Here is a 6,000-nt window from a genome sequence, read left to right as displayed (position 1 = left end):
TAGTAGTTTAGCCTGGGTTAAACCACAACACTTCATTTCCCAGAGCAATGGAAACACTTTCCAAAAGGAAAAAAAGAAAGTAGGAGGAGTATATGGAAATACTCTGCTTTATAGAATATTTGTTTTACTTAGCCTCAATGTTCATATTATACAACTGAGTCAATAATGAATTGTAGTTACTTTGTCCTCTTGCATGGTATACATGTGTGGTTCTTTGCAGATTCCCTTCTCTTCTGCTGTCATGCCAAACGTGCCTGTGAGGCTACATCCTTGTAGGTTGCTTGGAGGTTTGTGAATGGTCGCTTGACTTTTCTCCTCAGGACTTTGGACGTGCCATAACGATGGCTGTACCGATTCAGACAGTAAGGTACAGCCTCGTGTCCTGTGGCCAACAGCTGCATAAGAAGTAGGATAAAAGTGCCGTGCATGTGTATTTATAGTTTATCAGACTCTCTATTCTTTTTTAGGCGAATCTTGGCACAACAGTCTTTGTGTCTTTGTCTTGACTACCTGGCATAACTAATGCTTTCAGGAAACTTTGCTACCCGTTATGAGAAGTGAACCAGCAGTCTTTCTCTCAGATGATCCTTTTGGTCATGCTAGGGTGTGTTTTCAATGGGTGAAAACACAGATTTGCCTTCGTCAGCTCTAGGCAAGGCAGGTCCTTCCTTGGCCTTCAGCAACTTTAAACTTCTTATATAGGGCTCTGTAGCTCTGTTTGGAAAATTTCTAAAAGGGTTGACAAGTCACAATAGTGCTGTGGTCCCTAGTGAGGATCAGCTTTTCAGTGTTAACATGGGATAAAACTTCTTTTTACAATGGGAATGTGTTATGTAAGGTTATGGGTGTTTGGTTTGCTTCCTGAATGGAAACTTCTGCTTTTGCACAGTTCTACATGGAAAGTAAAATGCAGTTGAGTCAGCTCATTTTCATGCTTCAGCAGCTCCTAAAGCAAAACTTATCTTGGAGTATCTCGTGCATTTTGCTAGTAGTTTCAGTGCAGTGTACAGGAAAAAGAAGCATTAATTTGGCAGTCTCTAGGTATCTTAACTTGCTGTTGAAGGAGTGCTGTCTGCTAAAACTGGATCTGGTTTATCATTCCAAATAATAAACCTTTTTCTTGTAGTTCCTTTCAACTTTTTGTTTAAACTGGTTTCTGTGAGAATAAAGTTATATCTTTTAGCTGATAGCACTTCTGACTTTTAGTACAAAGGCTTGCTGACTCTGAAACAAAATCTATCGTATTTATTTTCTTAATCCAAGATGATATCAGCATTTGGCAGGAAGTTGCCCACACGAGATAGTACTGTATCTGAGAGCTGGAACAATTTGTTGATTTTACAGAAGTAACTTTTCCCTAGCCTACATCTTGCAAAATAGGGCACTGCTCCGGCAATCGAGCACGTGTATGCTGACCTTTGAACACTTTGATGAAAATCCTTTGACAAGCAAAATTATCAACTTCCCTTTTGCAGTGAAATTTCCATGTCTATAATGTGTAATGGAAATTGTTTTAGTGTACTCAAATCAAATGATGCGTTCGTGAATATTTCTACTCTTCTTCCCCAGGGTTCCTTGTGTGATAGGCAAATGATTGTTTGTTGATTTGTTGGTTTTTTCCCACTGTCCCATTAAGCTTCAGCATTCCCTATCCTCATTCAATCAATTTCTTTTGGGCTTCTTCAGATGGTAGGAGCTGTAGAAGAAAACACACATCAATGACAGATGAGCACAGGGAGGGAAGAGTCAGGAAGGCGTTGTCAGTAGTACTTTATTAATGGTCATTGTAATAAATGAATTGTAAGTAAGACTTTGAAGTGACTAAGACTAGTTTAAGTGTCTCAGGTGGCACCATTATTCATATCTACAGAATGGAAGGGTGTGTTCAAGGTTTGTAGGATCTGGGACTTGAGTATCTCTTCAGTACCATGTGAGAAGGAGGTCAAGGGTTTACGTGGGTATAGGGGCAGACAGCGTTATGGAGGTAAATATGAAACTGGAAGAACGATTCTGTTTTGAGGATATGTCATGGGTCGTCAGCAAGATGTTATCTTGATCAGAAAGCGTTGTAGTTGGAGATGCTGTAGGTTAAAAGCATTAAAGTTGTCTCTCTTGTGACCTTATATTTGATACTAACACCTAGCTGGTAACAAAAAACATCTTGGACTTTGATGTTCGTCTGCTGGTGAGGTTGCGTTATCCTACTGTATTCTGCAACAGGCCAACAATGTAAGTGGAATTGTTTGGCTTTTGTTAAAAATGCTGTTGCAGCTTTCTTGCTGCATGTTATTCTGAAACAGCGTGACAGATGTCTGAGTGTTTTATGCCTATTCCTAATTGGCAGATGGAGCTCTGTCTTGGTTATGTGTTATCTGGTTATTTGAGTGACAGGATGGCAGGTTAGAGCTGCTTTTGTGACTTGGTTTGAATGCAAAGCTAAAAACACAGACCAACATTGAATGTAGGAACAAACGTATTGATTGATTGATTCAGGCTTTAAGAGAGGTAATGAAGATATATAGCTTTTGTTTGGGATTTTTTTATTTACTTTTTTGGAAGGATTTCCTAGTCCTTGTTCGATAGGGCATCCTTTAGTAGAAGTACATTTTGAACTGACTTATTTCAGAGTTTAACTGAAGTTCATAACAGACGATGAAAAATACATGCAGTATTTACAGTGATGCTTTATTTCATTTTTTTGTGATAGAAATCATGTGTGGTTTTGTAATTCAAAGGATATTATGTTGTTTTTTATCTTTAATCAGATGTTATGGTGACATAAGTGCACGGTCCATAAAGCTGACTGTAGTTATATAAAATAGATCTGATATTTTTCTAATGTGAATAGTGAATGAATAATAGTAGCTTCAATGGAGTTGCACTGTGTAAGACTTTTGTACAAGTAGAGTTGATCCAGCGGCTTTTAGTTGCTGGACTTGCAACTCAAAACTTAGGTCATCAACTTGCTGTCCCAACAGGGGTTGCAGTGGGATGCAATTTAGTGCATCTTAAAGGGTTTTTGGCCAATAATTGCTTGTAATATCAGTTTAATCTTGTGGTTTATAGTAAGCTTTCCTCTTAAATGTAAGCCATGACACTTTTGATTAGTTTGCGTGCAGTTGTAAAGGCAACTAAAGTACTGCAAGTTTCAGAAGACTTCTGTGAGGGAGAACAAACAGTTGACCAAGTTTAAGATGATCTGTATTAGTTTGGCTGCTGCTGTGCAGGCTGTATTGCTTTGAGCACCAGAGAAAAAAAACATGAAGCTGAATGTCAGTGGCATTCTCTTATGTGTATGGCAACATCTAAGAACGCGTGAAGCAGGCTGGTCACTAATAGGAGTCTGGCACCAAATCTGGAACTTGGGAAGAACAGGTTGAGTTTAAGAAATTGGTCAAAGCTAAAGTGGCTGCCAGCCAGGGAATACGTACGCTGCTCCCTGCCCCCCCCAGCAAAATCCTCCTTTCCTCTGCTGGAGAGAAATAGCTTTCCTTTACTGAAACAAAATTTCTTTTCTGTATGATGTGGCTTCTGATGGGATTAAAGATGCAGTAAAGTATCTGTGTCAATGCAAGTGTGGAAGGAAGGAGGAAGATCCAGCAAGTCAGAGTAACTGCTGGCTGGGAGAACTTCTCTGGCTTAGCAGAAATGACTAGAAAGGAGAAGCTGGAATATGCAATGCAGGAAAAGTGACCATTAAAAGAACCTTGCATAATGTAGGAAAACTGTTATGTTCCAGAAAGACAAGTAGAGCCTTCACTAATACGTTATGTGGTTTTGCCTGTTAATAAGGTAGTAAAAGGCTTATTTCATCAGTCAGGTAAGAAATTAAATAGAACAGCCCTTCTTCCCTCATGTCCTTTGCTTCCCAAATGAAAAAAAAACCAAACACATACCCCCATGTGAAAACATGGATTTAAAAAAGCCTGCAATAAAAATGATGTTCCCAAAGTCTGTTGAGAGTGCCATTGTTAAAAATAACTTCAGTAACTTTAAACCTTCTGCTTTGACTTTTGGCTTGATTTTGCTGCCTCACTAGGTGCTTTACACACTTGTTTCTAGAACATGACCATATTTCAGACTCTTAACTGAAATTCCTAGATTAGATGATTTACCTTAACAAAGCTAATTCTTACTGGATGAGACATTTTGATCTTCATAGATAACCAAGATCCTTTTAGCCAGAGTATCAGTTACAAAGCTAAGAACAATTTTACTACCATTGTTGACATATGGGTTTTTTTTTTTCCCTTTTTTATCTCTCTTTATGTTGCTGGTAATACCCATATTTACGTTTCCTTCCAGTTTTAGCAGGTCTGCGCCCTCTGAAGTTTCATCTGTTTAATGAATGGGGTGTTCCTGCATTCCTATAAAACTTCCAAAAATTTCATCACTGCTCATCTTTTTCAACCACTTGTATCTTTGTAGTGGTTGTGCATAATTTATATGTCCTCTGTCTAACATGATCCAGTTCAACCTTTTTTTCTGTCTGCCTCTGACCCTATCTTGATATCCCTGGATCTCTCAAGGAGGTGGTTGGCAGTGCAAGTTGTTGGGCTATAGCAGTGTTTAACTGGACATACTAACTGTTCCCATCAAGTCTTCCATACCTGGCTTAAATCTGCAGTTGATGGGGTATGTATGCAGTACCTGTCATACCTATGATAGGTACTGCTGGAATGGAAGATGCAAAGTGTGTTGTTTGTACCGTGCAATGGGCTTTTTAATCTCCGAGTGATCAAAGACTTACCAGTTCTTCTTTTGCTTTGCGAATTCTGAGACACTATGTTTGTTTTTCATGTAGCAGCTATTCTGTTGTAAACAGACAATGGTATAGCCCATGAAAGTCTTTTATTTCTTCACTCTGAATAACCAGTTCAGTATAGACATCCAGATCAAGTGGGAGCCCTAAAACTTTAAGATGCTTCTTAAAAAAGAAGTGGCATCTGCATTTCTCACTGGACAGCCATACGGGTTCATCTGGACCAAAAATTACTGAACAAAACCAAACATAACCTTTTTGGCCTGTTCTTACCATCTCAACTGAATGTAGTATATGAATAGCGAACAATGAACATGAAGTCATGGTGGCAAGGTGGTATTGATTACATGGAGTTTCTTTAATAGGGCAATTTTTTGACCTTTTGGATGCTTAAGATGCTAACTTTTGGGTGAACTTTTTCCTTTTTTGTTTTGGTTTGTGTTTTTTTGTTTGGGTTTTTTTTTTTTTTTTCCTGACAGCAGTATTCAGTTGGAGTTATCTTGGTTAAAGACAGCATTTTCTATGTTTTTTACATCTACGAACATACCTGATTAACAGGCAGGAGATTCAGGATCATCTTTTCCTGTTCTGAAGATTCCACTTCCAAATTTTTTTTGTCTTGCCTATTAAATGATGCTTTTGATAGGAACTAATCACATGTCATCTCATATTGAGCACTGGACTTCTGAAAGAATAATCAAGTATTTGCATTCCTAAGCCACCTTCTAAATGGGAAAATCTGGTATTCTTACCCGTTAAAACATGCAGCAAAGTTTTTGTGTGTGTGTGCAGTAGAAAGCCATATGCTACACATCGCAGAGGTCTGAGGGAAAGAAGACCTTTAAAGTAGATGACAGCTGCACACATCCCCCCTGGCTGCATTACAGGTTAAGTGAGTATGGGGCTGGGTGGTTGGGAGCTTGCTGCAGCCATTGTGTTCCATATCTAGCCACAGTCGGAGTGTGAAATACAGAGCAATTTCTGTACTAGCACGGACCTGCGGGAGGTCAGGTGATATCCTGGTGTAGGGCCCGTGCTGGAGCTGCTTGCAAAATACTTGTGGGCCACCTTTTGGTCTCTGCTAACGAGGGCTTTAATTTAATGATTGGTTCAATGGAGTCTGTGGTCTGGTACTCAAAGGAGGAGAGCTGTGACTCTGTGTACCTGTTCTCTAAGTTATGCCGTCAGTTGTTGTTACAGATGGTGGCAAGATGAATTATGGAACTCACCCTGATGAA

Source organism: Charadrius vociferus, unplaced genomic scaffold (assembly GCF_000708025.1).
Source record: "Charadrius vociferus isolate BGI_N301 unplaced genomic scaffold, ASM70802v2 scaffold356, whole genome shotgun sequence".
NCBI classification, from domain to species: Eukaryota; Metazoa; Chordata; class Aves; order Charadriiformes; family Charadriidae; genus Charadrius; species Charadrius vociferus.
This window is presented reverse-complemented; position numbering follows the sequence as displayed.